Below are 21,865 nucleotides of genomic sequence, written 5' to 3'. Positions count from 1 at the left end.
ACCAGAAAAAGGTAAAGAAAGACTGTTATAGGGATTGAGTCAGAACAACAGGACCTATAGAATCCTTGTAGATTGTAGCCCCAGTATCTAGCAATGTTGCAGAGAAAGGGCATAAGAAGTATTTTAAGGGGCTGCCGGGTGGCTCAGTTGGCTAGAGAGAGAGCTCTGAGCAACAGGGTTGCCAGTTCGATTCCCACATGGGCCAGTGAACTGCACCCTCCGCAACTATTAGATTGAAGACAATGACTTGAGCTGAGCTGCCAGTGGGCGGCTGGATGGCTCCATTGGTTAGAGGGCGTGCTCTTAACAAGAAGGTTGCCAGTTGCCAGTTGGACTCCCGCATGGGATGGTGGGCTGCGCCCCCCGCAACTAGATTGAAAACTACAACTAGACTTGGAACTGAGCTGAGCCCTCTACAACTAAGATTGAAGGACAACAACTTGACTTGGATCTGATGGGTGCTGGGAAAAACACACTGCTCCCCAATAAAGTAAAAAAAAAAAAAAGAAGAAGTATTTTGAGGAATCAACACTTCATTTGCATTATTAGTGACAGATCACATTCCACATAATGTTATCATTCTTTCAAAGGACAAAAAAGTTATGTAGAGGACGTGAAGTTACCTTCTCCATTTTTCTGAAAGCTACTGTGTCACAGTTAGCTAGTGCTGCTTTTCAGCCATCTCCATGCAAAGTGCCTAATTTAAAAACCGGCACATAGCATTTAAATCAGAATTTTCTCGTTGTTGCCATGCTTTACCCATTGTCATTCCTAGGTATTGTTATATCTTCCACATGAACTCAGACTTGAATCTGAAGAGCTCAAAGCCGTGACTGGCAAGGAGTGTTTGTGAGTGGGTGTAACGTGCAGGAGAAGAGAGGTTTGGTGTCTTCCAGTCGTTTCATAGTATCCATTCTTGACCAGATAGCCTCCATGCCCTGCCTCCTAACAGACTAACACTGGGGTCCTTTTAGGTCAGATTTGGGACAGCTGATGATAATTGAGACAGTGGGCACTTCTTGTAGTCTCTTTCTTTTACCCCAGCCCAAGACTTCTTCATACATCTGCCTCTTATGAAGTAAAGGGCACAACCTCAAATGGTTCTACAGGAAAAGAAGAGATGCAATAGTTATGCTAGGATGCTAACTGGTTTCACCTCAGCCCTACGCTTTAAGTGTCCATGGTCACACGGGGGAACTTTCAGTATAGGGATGTTCAAGGACATTTCACTCTTTAGTGTTGGTTCTGTACACCTCAGTCTCTTGTTCTACATACCTCTCAAATGGTACAAGATTCCCACATGTTCGTTTATGTGGACAGAAACATTTTTTAAATATTTTATTGGAAAACAGCCATGCTCATTGGTTACACATTGTTTTCATGCTACAGTGGCATAGTTGACTCTTTTAAGGAGGGTGCAGCTCACCTTGGTGGCCCAATCTTGGTGCTATCAGCATTACCCTCTAACCAACTGAGCTAACTGGTCACCCAGAAACATTCTTAATGGCATATTATACCTAGGTGGAATTTCTACATATTAATTTAAAAAGTTTCTGAGTAAAGCAATAACAATTGTAAAGAATAAAAAATAAATCTCTTTTAAAAAGGTAAAATTATTTGTTGATTCTGAAAGAGGCAGCTGAAGAATAATTTAACAAATGTCTATAGATATGAAAATATAGCCCCATATTTCTTCATCCACTGTAAGGTGAGCTAAATGATTACAGAAGAATTAGTGGTTTTGGAGCATGGAAAAATGTGTTCCATAGGACAAAATGGAGGATATTTTCACTGCAAGAAGTTCACAGAATTCAGAACACAGGAGGATTGTTAGCCTTTAAGAAGGGTCCATGTTCCTCTGAGACTTTTGAAGAAGGAAAAGATGACAGGTACAGGGAAATACTGAGGTGGAAAGTTAGCCAGAGTTTCCATGACAGGTGTCTCTTGAACTGTCTCAAAAGGGACATTCTCAAAATCTGGCCTCAGTAGAGCCTGTATTCAAAATGAGTGCAAGCGTGAAATCAGTGAGGCCCCGTAAGAGTGATGTCAGAGTTGGCAGATTGCTTCCAGTGAAGGAGATCTTTGCCATACTGGCACTACATAAGCCATCCCCCACAGGAGGGTAACAGAGGTCATCAATTTTCAGTGAGGAGGAACCGAGAGCTTGGAGCAGAGAAAGAGCTTAGAGTAGCTCGTGAGGGAAGTACATCTGAAAGTTCATGTGCACTAAAAAAGTGTTCCCGATTTTCAGTAATCAAAAGATGAAGGGCTTTCACAATGAAGTTTTTCAATCTAGAGATTTCAAACAATCAGAATGTATTTTTTTAAAGAAAGAGTGAAATGAACAGACCTCCGTTTCACCAAATCTCTAGCCCAGCCAATCCTCTTCATTCTCTCTGTAATATTCTCGCAGATGCACATGGCTACTTGTGTTTTGCGGGCCATTGATCTGGTTAGGTTCAGGTCACAATTTTCAAGCCACCTTCACTGGGCAGTGGTTCTAATGCCAGCTGGGCTTTTATGCCTTCACTGTATTGTTTGAATCTGTCCCAACTGTGCACCCTTCAGTGGCCAAGCTGAGGCATGGGCAGGTGGTCTATCTGCTACATTTCAATGCTGACTTGAGTCTGACCCATATATGTGCAGCTTTGGAGTGAGCTTGGGATTCATAACGAACCATAACTAAAGTAATGAGGTCAGTTTCTTGAGCTCCTTTTAACCCCCTAGATCTCTCAGTACTTTCCAGTTTCCTGGATGCCCCTCTTTTGGTTCTCAGTCCTGAAAGGTGGGGCTTTATTTACACCATTCTGTTACAAATTTCCGCAGCTGTGACTACCTGTGAGGCCAAGCTGCAGGAGGACTGAGGAAAACAAAAAAAAAAAATGTGAGAAACTCAGTGGTGCCTCAGATAGTGGTACTTCACATTCTGGCTTTTCCCTCCAACTGGCCTGGCATTCTTTACTTTTCAGACAAATAGCTGTTCCATGCATCCTGTCCAGAATGTATAGCTGCATTGAATCAGAGAGACAGGGAGAAGTGTGCTTATCTGGAAGATGAACCTTGATAGATTTGAATTCAACATTAGGTAATCCAATGTAATATGAGTGCCGAAACAAAAGTAATTTATGTTTTTTATGGTAAGTTGAATGTTTGGGAGGGACTCGATAGAGGTGAGTTGGTAAAAAAAAAAATTATTAAATCTGTAAACCACAGTAAAAGATTAAGGTGAAATCATTGAAATCTAGATGGTTTCTATACTTGTTTCACAACTGTATACGAGTATAAGCTCTTCACTTCACAAAAATCATATGCAGGAAATCACACATGATGCATCAGGATATGTTTAAGCTGAACCTCAATTAGCAAATCTATTTTCAATCAAAATGTCTTGGCTCTCTAATACAAGTCTAGTAAATGAATTTTTCATGTTTTATCGGTTCAAATATAAAACGAGATGTTTACTGTATATGTGTAATTTTAAAATGACTCCATATAAACTGATTGTTTGGTTCTCTTGGAGGATGAGGGCTTTTATGTCATGTTTTAGAAAGTGATCAAAATGTGTTGGCTTGAAAAAAAGAAACAGTGGAAGGGAAACCAGTTAGGAGTTTATTTCAATAGTCAAAATGAGAGCCTACCTTTGGGTGGTAGCAAAGGGAATGGAAAGAACAGATAAAATAGACATTGAAAAGGAAGAATCAGCTAGACTTGTGAACCTGTTGGCTATAGGGAAGGATGTGATGGAGAAATTTTCAAGATGCCTCTGAGCTTAGGGGCCTGAGTGATTGAATGGTGCCAGTAACAAAAATAGGAAAGCCAGATGAGGGAAGCATTTGTGGGGCCAAAGAAGTACTTACAGAGGGCAAGAATGAGATAAAGAGTTAAGCTTTACACCTTTTGAGTTTGATGGGATGATTATGTGTCCAAATGATAGTATCAGTCATGGAAGAATGATTCCATTTGCTGTTCAAATGATAGTATCAGGCATAGAAGAGTGATTCTATTTCCAATCTCTTCTTACTATTATAGAGTCTGACATCTGCTGAACTAAGGGATAGAAAGTGGCCTTTACACTGCAGCTTCAGGCTGGAAAGGTGACAAACACTTATTTAGTACAATAAAGAAGAATAGCAATGAGAGAAAGGGGAGAGGTTAGAGTATTTTTTAGATGTTCTGTCCTGAGCCAAATCACCTCAAGGGCTCTTTTCAACTCTTGATGAGAAGCAGCCCTCACTCCCAAACACATATACTTACTCAAACGACCCAACTGCAGTTATAGACGTGTCTAAGAATGACTGACCACTCAGGCAGAGGATTAAGAAATGGGAGGTAAGACCTCAGATAGAATTTGTGGCAGGGACACATAACCCACACCCATCCTAGCCCCCTTCTACTTAGGCTTTTCTCTATCAAAAATCTTGCCTCCCCAGATTCCTTTGTACTAATAGTTACGGATGGTCATGTGACTTAGATTGGCCAATGAGACGTAGCTAAATAGAAATCATCTGTCTCCTGCTTCTTTCTACCTGGAACGCATAAAATGCTTGGGACTGCAGCAATCATTGTTAAGGCATGGAGAATCAGAAGATTAAAAGATGCCTACTTCCTTATAGCAAGCCTTGGATTGCTTACTCATTGGATTCTTACTGCTTTAGGTAAACAAATCCCTGTATGAGTAAACCATTCTAGTTGGGTTTTTGTTTTATGCATTTGAGCACATCCCTTAATTTATATTGGAGCTAAAAAGAACTAGAGGACTATGTGTGAGAGTGGAGAAACGGCACAAGAAAATATGAAGAACAGAGGTTTAAGGGTACTGTCTATTGAGACAGGGGATAGCCTTGGAGTACAATACCCTAAGATTTTAGAACTCAAGCCTCACATTTGTGGGCAGAACAGGAGAGAAAGATGAGAACAATAGGCTAGGAAGTAACTCACATCTCTAGGGTTAGAACAGAAGATATGAACCTAAAGTGCTAATTGGCCATTCTATGGGATTCTATGCCTAACCAGCTAACAATTACACTGATTTATGGCAGACTGAATTTAAGGAGACTTCCTTCCATGATAAAGTGGTGTGGGGAAGGGGAAGTTTTCCCCACCTTTCCCCCCCTTAGTTCTTCTGGCTGTTCTAATAATCTAATTGATATGAGACACATTAACCAAAGAAAGTAACCAAATTTAATTAGGTATGTACATATGGGGCTTGATAAGAATATGGGGCCCAGAGGGGGGGAAAATGGCTTAAGGTTTATAAGCCATCTTGAACTAAGGAGAAAGGTGTGGTAGGGTTTGTGGTTTGGTACTTCAAAGGGTAGGAAAGCAATTTACATGGAGATGGAAAAGTAAATGTTTGGTAAACAAATGTTTGCTGGGCCAGCCTTTAGCAATGGGACACACAGAAGACTTTGATCAAATGGGCCTTGTTGGGTTCCTCCCTATCTGTCACACATTAGTTCATATCAAACTACAGTCATCTATGATGATAGCTTCCTTCCTGGAGCAGGTCTTCTAGCTAAAATTTTTTGGGCAGTTAGGGAGAAGATCAAAGATTTTTCCTGACTCTTTTGTTTCTTTTAAAATAACCAGCTTAAAATACTCAATATCCCCAAAAGGCATATTTTTTGCCTTTTGCTCTTCTCCCCCTCAGTGGCATGGTGCTTAGTCTACGCCAATGTGCAATAAGAGATGACAAGAATGGAGTTGGAAAATGAGGTATTTATTTGGAACTCATCATCATAATAGTGATCTTTATAGTTAATTATATGCTATCTAGCACAACGAATGTTATATCATAGAGACTCAGCACTTACATGAAGGAGAGTTAGTAAGATACCAAATATTGAAAGGTAAATGTACTATCGCTTTTAAATTGAATTACCTATTATTCTTTGTATGCTCTCACCTATCTCAGGGCCATAACACAAACCATTCCTCCGCCCCAGAAGTCTCGTCCTTCTCCCACCTAACCATGTGCCTCCCTCACTTTAAAACTCACTCTGCTCAAATTTTTTTTTCTTTCTCACCTCGACCTGTCTCAGTTACAGAAATAGCCATATGGTAATTTTCTATCATGTCACTACTATGCGCTGTTGTGAATTTCAAAAGTTTAGAGAAAAAAGTAGTTATCTCCTATTTTTTCTATAAAAGTTTAAAAGCTGCCCAGGAGGGATACATATCTTTTATTTGGATTCTATTTCCTCATACTCCTATCTTTGAGAGTTGTAGCTATTTTTCCACTCAGTAAACATTTTAGACTGACTCATGCTGAGACACAGTCCTTGCATTTTCATTTAACAAGAGCTAGAGATGACCAGTCAGATCTGGTTCTCTAGTCACTAAATGAGGAACAGAAAAAGATGATCTGAGTTGTGTATTTCCAAACAAAAACATAACATTGCACTTGGAATCTTATTGGAAATTTGGACTGTGTCTCTCTTTCAGAAGCCCAAAGAAAGACTTCTGGGTCTGGTTTTCTGTTTTATTTTATAAGAAATTAGCTGTTCCATGGATTTTATAAAACCATCTCTAACTACCCTGGGTAAGAAGGTTGGGATGTGGTAAATAAAAAGCTCTTCTCAAAGGGAGAAATCTCCTTAGGAGCAAATATGTAAAATAACCCTTTAAGATATATACCGTTCTGTGACTATGAGGTCTTAAGGTATTACAGAGAGTAAAAATCAGCATTCGTGGAGCCCAAATGACCTTAAGGTCATTTAGCTCAGCTCTCTTATATGACAGATAAAGGAACTTAAACCTAGAAAAGTTTTGCTTCCCTTTCCATGGTGAGGTTAGGTGGGGTTTGGGGTAGTTCACATTCAGTTCCCAAAGTGAGTTTATAAGTCGTACAGGCAACCTCTCTCTAACATTGTCCTTGGGCACATGCTGGAGAAAGTGTTATTGGTGAAACCGACTTACATGTAGTGAGCTCTTTCGACCATGAGAACTTTGTACAGAACACAAAATGGACAGACTTTCATTAGACTCAAAGCTGCCTTGTAGTAAGCTCCAGGGTAGTTTAATAGCAATAACAATAAGAAGGATTTTCACCAGGCCACCACTTTGCAAACTTAAAAAGAAAACCAGGTGCAAAGCTAATCAGACCTGGCTATCAGATGCAAAGAAATGTTGTATTATTGACAGAGGATGTTAAATTATTGGGAAAACAAAACAAAACAAAACAAAACAAAACAAAACAAAACAAAACAAAACAAATCCCAGCAGTGGAGAACAGTAAATGGCCCTTGAATGGAGTGTTTGGTTTTACTTTACTTTGGGTAATGGGTTACCTTGATTGTGTTAAGAAGCAAACTGAAGGAAGAAAATATATTCCAGTTCTGGTTCTAGTATTGATTATCTATATAATTTTGTTGATCTGTTCACCCACATACACACTTTTTTTTCTTTCAACTATCTCTTGGGACTGAGATAGTAATGCCAAACTAAAGGTAATAACCAGTAAAAGCGATTACTAAGTGTATATACATACATTTAAATGGACAGGCAGTAAACTCAATGGAGGAAGCAATTTTAAAATGATGATAAATAATGCAAATACTTTGCTTTTAATATAATTTTTACTATTTATGTTATTTTACCTACCCATATTGACATTCTAATGCATTTTATTCCTTGAGCATAAGTCAATTTATGCTACAGAGAGACAGTCCAGAGATAAAATGGTAGAGGGATGCTATCACAAGGGCAAAACAAATACAGAAAGTTCAGGGTAGGTTTATGCACATAAATAATAGAGTATTAGCTATCAGTGCCAGCTACCAGTATTTCAATTCTTTACTAAGAAACATATCTTACATTTTGCAATACAGCTGGTCAGGTTGAAAAAAACCTCTAAGTTAGAGCTTAGCTGCATGTTTCTTATGACCAAAAGGGTGGACTATAGAAGCACAGGCCTTTCTTTAAAGTTTCCTGGTGGTTCAGATTTCTTAGCAAATATGGCTTATTCTGTGCACTGAGAAAGGTTTGTTTCTAGGAGGGCAAGCCCAAGGGCCAATGCAATGAAACGCCTGCTTTGTTCAAGATAATTTCCAGAGGTTGAGATAAATTGGGTGGGTGTGAACATATTTACACTGGATTCCATTCCAGCAAGATGACTCAGGATTCAGAAGGTTGATCATTCAGCCACCCACACTGTTTTAAGGGCAATTCTAAATATTTTAATTCTGGTGGTCTGATTAATTGAGCATCTGATACAACACTTGGGAGCCATCCTGCTTCCTAACTGCCCACCAGCTTGAAGCTGGAGGGTGAGGGTGGCAGAACGAGGGGTCAAGAAACTCACCTGCTTGCTCTTTAACAAGACAGAGAATCACAGACAAAATACTTAAGGAAAAAGGTGAGGGTTGAAGGCAGGGGGTGCTGTTTGTCTTCTCAGCATGTTGATAAGCTATTTGCCAAGATCAAAAAACAGGAGATATTGATGCTGAACTCTACTGTAGGAAGCTTAGAGCCAAATGCAGCTAACAAAATATAAAATTTTGGCAGCGCTGCCAAGTATATACTCAGTACTGTATCTAATAAATGTGTTGGTTTATAGTTGCCTTTTGTTTTGGTCTCCTGCCTTCCAACACTTTGTTATTAATTTGAAATATAGGATCTCTATGGGAAGCTTATTGTTGTTTAAAAATAATGCTGTACCTAATTGTACAATCATTTGGGCTATTTCTTGGGAAAATGAAGAAAGCCAAAGTTATCCAGTTTTAGAAAATCAGAAGAAATCAAATTTGCTTTTTAATTGCCTCCTTTTTTTATCTTGCTGTGGTTCTGGGAAGGGAGAGTCCTCGTGATCTCATTGTAAATGATTGAGATTTGGTATGCTGGTTAATGATTATCCACTGGGAAGGGGGGTTTGCCAGGCTTATTCAGACCCAAAGCATTTCCGGGCAAGAAGCAATAGTAAAGCCACGGAGCCTGGTAATTGGGGGAATTTCCTTTTCTTTAATTGGATGCAAAACCTAGTTGATACTTCATGTAGGAAAGACATTTAAAACGTGAATTGCCTCTGTGTACCTGTCTCTGTATTTATTTCCCCAAAGTTCTAAAGAACTAAATGTGCTTTATAGGTTTTTTCATAAAACCTAGGAATGATTTGAAGTTTAAAAATGAAATGGTTTGAGGTTTATTGCTAACTAGGCCTCAGAGCAAGATTTTGACTCACATTGTTTTTTTAAAAAAATTGTTTCCCCCTATTTTGCTTATATTTTTTAACAATGTTTTCCTTTTTGATGTAGTAAACACATTTAGGTATTTGAAAATGGTTTTCAGAAGTAGTTATGTTTGGGATAAAATTGTGTACATTTTTGTGTGTAATGGGATGAAACAGGTTCTGTCTATGCATGCTCATATTTAATTGATCTCAAGCCATTGCTAAACCTGTTTTGTTGTTGTTGTTTGTTTGTTTTTAAAGATTTTATTGGGGAATTGGGGGAGGGGAACAGCGTTGGGGATTCCGGGAAGGGGAACAGACAAGTTGCTGTCCTTTTTGTTCTTTAGTCTAGTTGTGGAAGATGTTGCTTCACTGGCCCATGTTGGTATTATCATTGCGCTCTTCCTAGATGAGGCAGATTGGTCGCCGGCCGCTGGACGGCTGCTCACGGCGACTCATGCTGGCTGCCGGCCACTAATGGTAGCTTATGGCAGCCCACTGCAGCAGAGGCTGCAGCCTACACCGTCGCCAGCGACTCATGGCAGCCCAGCTCCAGGTTAAGCTGTTGTTTACCATCTTAGCTGTAGAGGCGCAGTGTCACTGGCCCTCATGTGGGATTCGAATTGGGGCCCTGTTACTCAGAGCTGGCATCCCAAGCCAGCTCCTAATCAACGCACCACTTGGCCGGCCCATAGTTAAGCCTGTTTTCAACTGAGAATGGATGTCATCTAATTTGTGCCTTTTCCTTATCCTTTGTGAAGGATATCCTTATCTCTTAAATATTGCAGTCAATTTGCCTCTCCGAAGTCAGGAAAGAGATACTGAAGTTAAAACCACTCACTTGTGTACTAGTCAGACCTCATTATTCAGATCCCACAGAATTATCATTTGTTACCTGCCATTGAGTTAGGTCTCTTATAATGGTGTGGGTAATTGACCAAAAATCCACAATGTAAATAAAAATTTAGGAGGACTGTTAAAGATAATAAACAATTCTCTCTTTCTTTTAGCAAAACTATTCATATTAGTTCATAATAACTGAGGCTTTATTTATCTTAAAAATTAATTTATTTACCACAATATTCACAAAAAAATTAAGATGGACACCCTTACCTTACACCATATTAAAAAAATTAACTAAAAATGGATTAAACACCTAAACATAAAAACTAAAAAGTATAATTCTCTTAGAAAACATAGAACATTGAATTTGACCATGATTTTTTTAATAAGATATCAAAAGTATAGGCAACAGAAGAAAAAGATAGATAAATTGGGCTTTATAAAAATTAAAAACTTTCGTGGATTAAAGGGCATTATCAAGAGAGTAAAAAAAGGCAACCTACAGAATGGGAGAGAATATTTACAAATTATATACCTGATAAGGAGTTAATATCCAGAATATATAAAGAACTCAACCCTACAACTCAACAACAAAAGCCAAATTGCTCCACTAAAAAATAGAAAAAGGACTTAAACTGACATTTCTCCAAAGAAGATACACAAATGGCCAGTTAGCACATGAAAAAATGCTCAAAATCACTAATCATTAGGGAAATGCAAATCAAAACCGCCTCACACCCATTAGGATGGCATGTATATACATCTATTATTCACCCAAAAGAATTGATAGCAGGGACTTGAACAGATACTTGTACACCAATGTTCATAATAGCATTATTCACAATAGCCAAAAGGTAGAAGCGAATGTCCACCATGGATGAACGGATCAACAAAATGTCATATATACATACAATGAAATGTTTTCAGCTTTAAAAAGGGATGACATTCTGACACATGCTATAGCATGGTTGAACCTTGAAGACATTATGCTAAATGAAATAAGCCAGATCCAAAAAGGTCACATATTGTATGATTCTACTTACAGGAAGTACCTGGAATAGTAAAATTTATAGCGAAGAGAGTAGAATAATAGTTACGAGGGGCATGAGTGATGGGGAGTTACTATTTAATGGATACCGAGTTTTAGTTTCGGATGATGAAAAAGTTCTGCAGATGGGTAATAGTGATGGTTGTACAACAATGTAATGCCACTGAACTGCGCACTTCAAAATGATTGATACAGTAAATTATGTTATGTATATTTTACTACAATAAACAAATCCACTTATTTAAATATTTTTAACTTGGTTTTCCCTAAAAGTAGACCCCATGAGATAAGGATTTAAAAGCAGGTGGTTTATTTAGGATCTTAAGAACTATTGGTGGGCGGGACAGCGAAACAAGAAAGAGAAGGCAACCAAAATGGTCTATGTTATCAAGCCAATTACCACTATGAACAACTGAGACTGAATCCAGCTGGGAACTCTGGGATCCAGTATGACGCAAACCTCAGAGCTAACTCCCCGGCAGGTGAAGGAAATAGGATATTGCTCTACCAGTTTCCATCAGTAATTTTTTAAGGGCTGCTCCCCAGATGTCTAAGTCCCTTGGGCTAGGTGCATGAGAATGGATTCCAGCACCAAACAAGTCCTTGGGCAAAGGGACCCTAGTGTTGGCAGCTGGACAAAGTAAAGGCTGAGGCTCTGACAGCATTTTCCTCAATATATTTAATTCGGCCTTTTTTTGTTTTGTTTTGACAAATTCAAACCAGATGACATGAATTAATTTAAATTGGAAGAGCTTTCTTGATTAGGCAGATCCTGAAAAACATACTAAAGGGACTTACTGGACGTGGAGCACGTATTAGGCACGACATCATCTCCTTCCTGTGACTGTCTATCTTTGAACTGTCTACTCTGTAGCAACCTTAGCTTTGGTCCAAGTCTTCACTTCTCAATTTGTTCCTCATCCCTTGCTCTAATAAGAAAAAGTACATAGTAGTCTTCCTTCCTGAAGAATGAAAACTTGGGTGGAAAATTTCAGTTTTCTTCTGAATGTTATAAAATTTTATTTAGTTAATTTTGCATCCCAAAATGTCTCTCCCTCTCTTCATAGAGGGTGCCAAAAAATGTATACACATTTTAAGAAAGGAAAAAACTATTAAAATTGTAATAATCAATATATACCGAGAACAAAAGATGAATACAAGTCACGTTTGAAGTCTGTAATTACAAGAGGTGCTCAAAAGTGGTTACTATCAGTGTAATTTTAATACAGTTTTTTCCTTTCTTAAAATGTGTATACATTTTTTTTGGCACCCTCTGCATATATCTACAGCTTTTCCTGTAAGTATAAATAAAAGAAAGAGATGGGGAGAAATGGCAGGATAAGATGAAGTCTCTTAGAGGACAAGAGCTGGACAAGGTTGTCAAGAAGAAAGCTAAGGTGTGGCTGTACACTAGAGAGAATGATCAAAGCTTAACTCATTTACATTTCAGTGACTACTAGGGACAACTCCCATTGTGACACTATTTACTGTGGAATTGTTTGAAACTTGGCAACTTTCTCTTTGGTGTTTTCACCCCTTTCCTGTTTCCTGTTATATTTAACAGTAAAACCAAACCTACCCAAACAAAAAGTCCTTGAGAAACCTTAAAAAGGTTATGTGGTTTCAAGGCAGTCATGGGGTCACATCCATTTTTTCTGAAGTGTGTGGGACTCTGGGAGGACTAAAATCCTCATGGAAACATTGAAAGTGGGATCTGGTGGTCCCACCATCATGAGATGGAAAGATAAAAGGAGCCCACCACAGCTTTTATCCCTGACACCCACTGTAAGTTGCGACTCTGGCTTAAAAGCTGAAGAAATCCCCTCTATCTGAGAGAGTGAGAAGACCATAAGAGAGTTTCTTGGATACTAAATTTAAAATACTTCCCCCTGGAAATATTTTTAAATGTGGTGGTTAGGTTCCAACGTGCTGACCGCAAAATTACAGTGTAAACAGGTTTTGTGGTCTGAAGACCTAAAGACTTACCTTTTCTCACTTTGGGGACTAAAGCCATTTTTGTGTCAGCAAATTCCTCAGCTGGAAGATTTAGGGAGAGGAAAAGTTAATGTTAACCATTGCTTTTTGGTAACCTGCCTGGGTTGTATTCTTAGATTTATACATGTATAAATTTATACATGCACTTTCTGAGGTACGAATGCTTGACTTAAAAGTGTACTCTATGAGCTATCAAGCCACGAAAAGACATGCAGGAACCTTAAATGCATATTACTAAGTGAAATAAGCCAGTCTGAAAAGGCTGCATACTATAGCCAGTCTGAAAAGGCTGCATACTATATGATTCCTACTATATGACATTCTGGAAAAGGCAAAACTATGGAGAGAGTAAAAAGATCAGTGGTTGCCAGCACTTAGCAGGGAGGGATGACTAGGGGGAACACAGAGGATTTTTAGGGCAGTGAGACGTCTGCGCATGCAGATACATGTCATGACACATTTGTCCAAACCAATAGAATGGTCAACACCAACAGTGGAACCTAATGGAAAATAAGGACTTTAGATAATAACGATGTGTCAGTGTGGATTAATCAATTTTAACATATGAACCACTCTCGTGGGGGATGTTGGAAATGGGGGAGGCAGTGCATACGGGCACAGGGCATGTGGCAAATCTCTGAGCCTTCTGCTTAATATTGCTGTGAATCTAAAGTTGCTCTAAAAAATAAAGTCTACTTAAAAAAAAAAAAGATGCATTGTATGTTTAGCAATTGTGCACTTCCACCTGCACAGCCGCTTGCCTTTCTCCTTTGTCAGAAGAGTAGGACTGTCTTTGGTCGATGTTGCCACTTAGTGGCCAAAAAAGGAAACTGTCCAATGCGACAGACTGCCGTTTTCCTCCTTTTTCAAAGGCATGGGGTAAACTTGTAATATACCAGACTTCCTTTCATATACTCACTACTCACAGCTCAGCAAATGCCACTACGTCTAATTTCTCTATCTCCTCTCTCTCTCTCTCTCTCTCTTTCTCTCTCTCTCTCTCTCTCTCTCTCTCTCTCTCTCTCTCTCTCTCTCTCTCTCCCCACTTACTTACAACCTTCTCTCCCAACTGTTTTTGTTAATTGCTTCTTTCTGCTCTCCCACGAGGCAGTTTTATCATTTCCACTCCCTCTCCTCCTTTTTAAAATAATTTGTGAACCTCCTCACTCAAGTTAATGAAAGTCACGTGTTTTCAGGAGTTGTGAGGCACACTGAGAACAATATTATAAACTCTAAAACTTTTGTGGTGCCCCACAATTGCCCTCCTTTCAGAATCCCTGTAAGGTTTTAAGGAGGTTTCTCCTCATCTCTCAGTTAGATGTGTTTTCCAGTTTTAAGGCAACATTTTAAAATCACTTAAAATATTACTCAATACACATGTGTTTGCTAATATTTGTGAAAGAAAAACTGCTAAGGTAAACCAAGAACTAATAAAAATGATTTCTTGCAGGAGATAGAACAGATCAGGGTTGAGGGTAGGAATAAAAGAGACTTCTCTGATTATAGTTTTAATTTTTTAAATTGGGGAACAGTGTGTTTTTCCAAGACCCATCAGCTCCAAGTCAAGTAGTTGTTTCAATCTAGTTGTGGAGGGTGCAGCTCAGTGGCCCATGTGGGGATCGAACTAGCAACCTTGGTATTATGAGCACTGTGCTCTAACCAACTGAGCTAACTGGCCGCCTCTGATTATAGTTTTTTTTTAAGCAGCTTTATTGAAGCATAACTTACATAAATGGAATTTACTCTTTTATGTGTCCAATTCAATACTTTTTAATAAACTTACAAAGTTCTGCAAGCATCATTATGATCTAATTTTAGAACATTTCAATCAGCCCCAAAAGAAACTTTTCCCTCATTTGAAGTAACTCCCCCATCCCCATCCCACCCTGCAAAGTTCCACAGTCTGTCATATAAGCCCAGCTGTTTGACCTCCGACCTTAAGCAGGATGACCTTACTGCACAACTCCAAGGGCCAGCATTCACTCGTAACCCATGCAAACAGTGCCTTATGGAATTATGCTACAGATCAGTGCCACAGCTTAATCTCCATTTCATGAAATAGAGATTTTAATAATAGTCAGCAGCAGAATATCATGGTCTAATTTAGAGTAGAGACTCATTACAACAACATTTTTCTACTGTTCAAAGCTGCATTCATGTTAAAAAGCAAAACCATTTTAGTAGCTGAAGACTATTAATCTCTATCACCTAGTGAAAACAAATATGATTATTTGCTTTTTAAAACTTTAGTTTTTAAAGCAGTTTCAAGTTCACAGTGTAACTGAGTGGAAGGTGCAGAGATTTTCCATATATGCCATTGCCTCTCTCTCTCTCTCTCTCTCGATATATATATATATATATATATATATATATATATATATATATATATATATATATATATATATATATCTCCTTTTCCCATTATTAACATTGCCCAATTTGCAGTTTTGAAGTATTTCTATTTGGCATCTGATTCTGACAGGAATAAGTTATGGGTTTATTCATTCACTCATTAATCTAACAAATACCTGTTAAGTATTTACTATTGGGTTGTTGGAAAAGTCATGATGCATGTTTGTGACAGATGGCACTAGTTCATTTTTGGAAGTTAGAGTCATTTGCTTCTATGTTATTCCTATGTCATTTGACAGCTGACAGTTCTAGCTTCATTCTAAAAAAAAAATTGAGCTATTTGGTAGAGTTGTGGAGATTTTACAACAAGTTGGATGGAAGACCAAACTGAATTATTGCCATATTTTACTGTTTTACTTCCATAAAGGGAAGAACATGCATCAAGCTTGTGAAAAGTTGCATAAAGTTTATGGTGACAATGCTCTACAAGAATGTCAGTGCCAATGATGGTTCACAAAATTCTGTGCTGGTGATTTTGATCTCAACGACGCTCCTCGGTCAGGGAGGCCACCCGAGGTTGATGACAACAAAATAAAGGCATTGATTGAGTCAAACTCACGTTACACAACATGAGGGATTGCAGAAACACTGAACATCCATCATTCAAGCATTCACGACCACCTGAAGAAGCTGGGAAATGTAAGCAAGATCGATATTTGGGTTCCTCATGAACTCAAAGAAGTTCATTTGATGGTGTGTACAAACATCTTAAATATGCTCATTAAACGTGAGGAAAATGATCTTTTCTTGAAGCGACTAATAACTGGTGATGAGAAGTGGATTGTTTACAACAATGTGGTGCACAAACAGTCTTGGTCCCAACGTGATGATTTGCCTCAAACGACATTGAAAGCAGACATTCATCAGAGGAAGGTTATGCTCTCAGTGTGGTGGGATTTTAAAGGTGTCGTGTTTTTCCAGCTCCTACCAAGGAACCAAACAATCAATTCGAATGTGTACTGTCGGCAGTTGGACAGTTTGAAAGAATCCATCAACCAGAAACATCCAGAGCTTGTTCATTGTAAAGGAGTTGTGTTCTATGGCAACAACGCGAGACCACACACAAATTTGATCACCCGTCAAAAATTATTGGAGCTTGGATGGGATGTGTTGTCACACCCACCATACTGGCCTGACCTTGCTCTGTCAGACTTCCGCTTCTTGTTTCACTCTCTTCAAAACTCCTTGCGTGTATAACGTTCAATTCAGATGAGGTGCTGTAAATCAGCACCTTGTTCAGTTTTTTGCAAATAAAGACAAGGTCTTTCTACGAATGAGGAATTGTGAAGCTCACTGAAAGACGGCAAAAGGTTATCAAACAAAATGGGCAATATATCATTGATTGATCTTTGTTCTTTATATAAATAAATGACCTTTGAAAAACATAGACAAAATATGTCATGACTTTTATGACAATCCAATATACGCCAGCCATTATTTTAGGTGATAAGAATAAACAGTGAACAAAAACAAACATGGTCTTTACTCCCAGAGCCCATGTGTGGGGAAGTCAAACATTAATAAAATAACTACACACACAAATATAATTGTGGCAAATGCTAGGAGACAGGGGCTCACAGTCTATAAAAAGATATAATCAAAGAGTTGTACATGAGAATTCACATTCAGAAGGACAGATGGCATGTCATCTACCTCTCTTCTAGTTTCCCCACATCATTCCACAAGCTTTTCGTGTATGAAACTTTGCTTTTCTCTTTCAGCCAATCCCAACTCTCCTCTTTCCAGAAACCCACATGATACAGATGAGACAATCACCAGCTCCCCAGTGCCACCAACTGCTATAATCTGAATACAACTCTGTGAAATGGGAACATTTAGAATGTTGAACTTCAGGCAACCTTCTTCTGAGAAATCTTGATACAATGCCTTATTTTTAGGTCAGGCTAAAATTCTGCTCATCAATGAATGGAAAACTGAAATTAATTAAATAAATATTAATTTATACATAATAATTGAAAGAACTATGTTACCTTGATTGAATACATAGCAATGCAAGCAATAAAGATCTATCAGATACTAACAATATAATATTAGCAAGAGAAACAGCAGGAATTTTAGACTTGATACATTTAGTGATTAAAGTGTTTCCTTGATTTTCTAAGAAAGCTAAAATAACTCTTTAGATGTTGAAAAGATATAATAAAAAGATTTTTAAAAGTCCTCATCATATAAAAAATTAACCAATAAAATTTGAGTAGGTTAGAGCAGAATTTGTCTGTAGAAAGCCATTACTAATCTGTACTTACACATTTATGCTCTCTACTTGAATAAACAAACAAACAAACAAACAAACAAACAAACAAAAGCTAACAAAAAACTACAGCTTTATAAACAAGAAATAGAGAAAGAATGGATTTTGGGCAAAAACAGTCAATATCTGCCACAACAAGTGTATAAATCAGGATCATAAAACTATAAGACAGAGTCAAATTGAAGTGTTAGAAATAAAAAATATATGACATCAGAGATAAAGAATTCCTTTGACAAGTTTATCAGTAGACCTGACAAAGTCAAAGAAAGAATCAGTGAAGTTGAAGGTAGCCTAGTAGAAATGGTCCAAACTGAAATACAAAGGAAAAAAGAAAAAAGAAAGCTGAAAGGAGGACTCAAGAGCTGTGGGACAATATCAAATGGTATAATATGCATATAATTGGAATCCCAGAAGGAGGAGAATGTGGAGAAGAAAGAGAGAGAGAGAAAGGGAATTGGCTGAAAACATTCTAAAAATAATGAAAGATCTCAACCTACAGATCCAATAAGCTCAGATAACTCCAAACTGGACCTGGGTAAATGTAAAATAATAAGAACAAATAAAGAATGAAAAAATAAACCAATAGAACTCACATTTATATGAAACATAGTTAAACTACTGAAAATAAAAGATAATGAGAAAATCTTGAAGACAGTAAGATTCATCAGATGCAGAAAAACAGTGATAAAACTTACAGTTGTCATCTCATCAGAAACTAAGCAAAATTGAAAATGGAATGACATCTTCAGTATACTGAAAGAGAAAAACTGTCAACTAGGAATTACATACTCAGTGAAAATGTCTTTCAAAAGTGAAAGCAAAAAGAAGTCTTTTCAGACAAACAAAAGCTGAGAGAAATTACCAGCTGACTTGTCTTATAGAAATATTAAAAGAATTCTTCAGGCGGAGGAATATAATTTCAGATGGAAACTTGAATCTACACAAAGAAGTAGAGAGTACCAGAAATGGTAAAAATGGAGGTAAAAATAAAAGCCTTTTTTACTTCAATTAGTCTAAAAGATAATTGATGGTCTAAAGCAAAAATGCCAACGATATATAATGGCATTTATAATACATGTAAAAATAAAATACAGAAGGTGCCAAAAAATTGTATACACATTTTAAGAAAGGAATAAATTGTATCAAAATTGTAATGCTCAATATATACCGATAACAAAAGATGAATACAAGTCATGTGTATACATTTTTTTCTCACCTTTGCTATATGAAAAGAATAGCACAATTGATGGGAAAAGAAATTAGAAGGAATGTATTGTAAGGTTCTCACACTGTACATTAAGTCACCAAGTGGTAACATATTATTTGAAGGTAGATTATGATGTTAAAAGGTGAATACGGTATCCACTAAAAAAATGTAAAAAGCAATGTAACTAATAAGCCAATTGTGGAGATACGATGGTATCACCATAAAACTTGAAAGCAGTTATAATTCTTTAAGAGTCTGTCAATCAGACATCTCTATAGTATCTCTATGGACTACCTCCCTTCTTAAGCTTTTGCTGCTGTGTTGCACTCTTCAGTATATCTCCCCAAACGTGTACTTGAGCATAACTCTCCTACCTAGAAATCAAACCTCTTGATAGCTCTTTTTTTTTTCCCGACCTCATCCTCCACCCCCATGAAAAACAGATCTTCAGAGCAGCAACTGTATTCACAATGAAGACAAACTTCTGTGTTACTATGTGGAGCAGCTTAGCAACCACATTCCATTATCTGGATATGGATTTTGGCTACATTGTATATACCTGGAAAATCTAATAAACCTCTTTCCCCAAGATATTCCAGAAACAGGAAACTTTGGAAGCTTTCCACCATTAGAACTATGAAGGTTTCAAAACATGAATATCCAGTGTCTGCATTTTTAACGAGTTATAGAAGTGATTCTGATGCCCCCGAGGTTTGAGACATACTGGCATGTGACATCCACAGGCCTTAAAAGATGAAGGGAGGATGAGTCCACCTGTGAGACAGACCATAGAGGGGTCGTTTCCCCTTGGAATTGGGACTTTGTAATACGCTGTCCAAGTGATTCTCATGTGTGTGTTCTGTGGACCACACTGAGGAACTTTTGCCTCTAGGATAACAGTGACTTTGGAGCCAGATTGTATAATAAATACCACTACTTATTACCTGTGCTAACTTCAGCAAGTAGGTTGGCCTCAGTTTTCTCACCTGAAAAATGGGGCTAATAATAGATCCTGCTCATTTCATAGGTTTGCTGTGAAAAGTTGACTGGATGAGTTGATCAATGTAAAGTTCTTGAAATATAATAAACACTCAGTACTCACAGATACAGAGAACAGGTTGGTAATTGCCAGAGGCAGGGGGTGAGGGGTGGACAACCTAAGTGAAGGGGGTAAAGAGTACAAACTTCCAGTTACACAAAAAATAAGTATTTGGGGATATAATATACAGCATGGGGAACAGCATAGTTAATATTACTGTATTGCATATTGAAAAGTTGTTAAGAGAGTAGATCTTAAAAGTTCTCATCACAAGAAAAAAATTTTTTGTAACTATTATGGTGACAGATGTTAACTAGACTTATTGTAGTGATATATATATATATATATATATATATTCATATATAAATATAAAATCATTATGTTGTACACCTGAAGCTAACATATTGTTATATGTCAATTATACCTCAATAAAAATACTGGTTTAAAAAAATAGAGCCTCATTTTAGTTAGCACACTCCACTACAAAGGAAATGAATAGTGATGGATTTTTATTTACAAAATCATTTTGGGCCAATGTATAATGTCCAGTTTCCTGTTAAAGTTCAAAGAGTTCAAAACTTTGAGAGGATTTTAAGCAGGATATGTAATTCCATTTTGGGTACCTTGTTATCTGCCACTAATCTACATGTCTATTTTTATCAAGAGGTCTAATCGGGGATTTATTATATCCCCAGAACTGGAGTGGCTGCAAAAAGTTAAGTTTTTAAAACGAAGTTTGTAGCAGATAAATGATTAAGAAAATAACTAAATCTCTTAAGATAATTTTTGGATAGTTCTACAGTTCCCAGAATCTCTTATCTGACTTAAGCTCCTTAGTAAATCAAAATATTTGTTCTAAGGTTGACAACAAGCTTAGAAGGTTTCAACAGATGGGATCTTACATAGCTCTGGGATGCTTCAGATTATGTGATACAAAACAAAACAAAATAAAAAATAACTATATCCTTCCCAGGGTTTTAAAAAATAAACTATTAATTGCTTAGTTATGGATTTCTGCCTAATCCTGTTTACAGCATTTATAATCGCTAAGACATCATACATATACAGTCGTCCCTGGGTATCTGTGAGGAATTGGTCCCAGGATGCCTCATGGACACAAAACTCTGCAGATGCTCAAGTCCCTTATATAAAATGGCATAATATTTGCAAATAACCTAAGCACATCCTCCCATATATTTTAAATCATCTCTAGATTACTTATAATACCTAATGCAATGTAAATATTATGTAAATAGTTGTTAGACTATTGTTCAGGGAATAATGACAAGAAAATAAAGCCTGTACATGTTCAGCACAGGCAACCATCTGAGGCCTAACTACATAATACATGTCTGCAACAACGTAACATTTTTTTTCATATATATATATGTGTGTGTGTGTGTGTGTATTTAAAGATTTTATTGGGGAATTGGGGAAGGGGAACAGTGTTGAGGGATTGGGGAAGGGGAACATCCAAGTTGTTGTCCTTCAGTCTTAGTTCTTAGTTGTGGAGGGCACAGCTAGCTCAGCTCCAAGTCCTGTCCATCCAGCCCCCCGTCAGCAGCTCAGAGCAGTTCAGCTCGTTGTGCCGTGTTTAATCTTAGTTGCGGGTGGGCACAGCCCACCATCCCGTGCAAGAGTTGAACTGGCAATCTTGTTGTTAGGAGCACGTGCTCTTACCAGCTGAGCCATCCTGCCACCTGTTGGCAGCTCAGCGGCAGCTCAGCTTGGCACAGCTCACTGGCCCATGTGGGAATCAAACTGGCGACCCTGTTGCTCAGAGCTTGCGCTTTTAACCAACTGAGCCACTCGGTTGGCCCCTTTTCTAATATTTTTGGTCTGCAGTTGGTTGAGTCTGCAGAGGTGGAGCCTGCGGATACAGA

The sequence above is a fragment of the Hipposideros armiger genome, unplaced genomic scaffold (genome assembly GCF_001890085.2).
Source record: "Hipposideros armiger isolate ML-2016 unplaced genomic scaffold, ASM189008v1 scaffold_499, whole genome shotgun sequence".
Lineage (NCBI taxonomy): Eukaryota > Metazoa > Chordata > Mammalia > Chiroptera > Hipposideridae > Hipposideros > Hipposideros armiger.
This window is presented reverse-complemented; position numbering follows the sequence as displayed.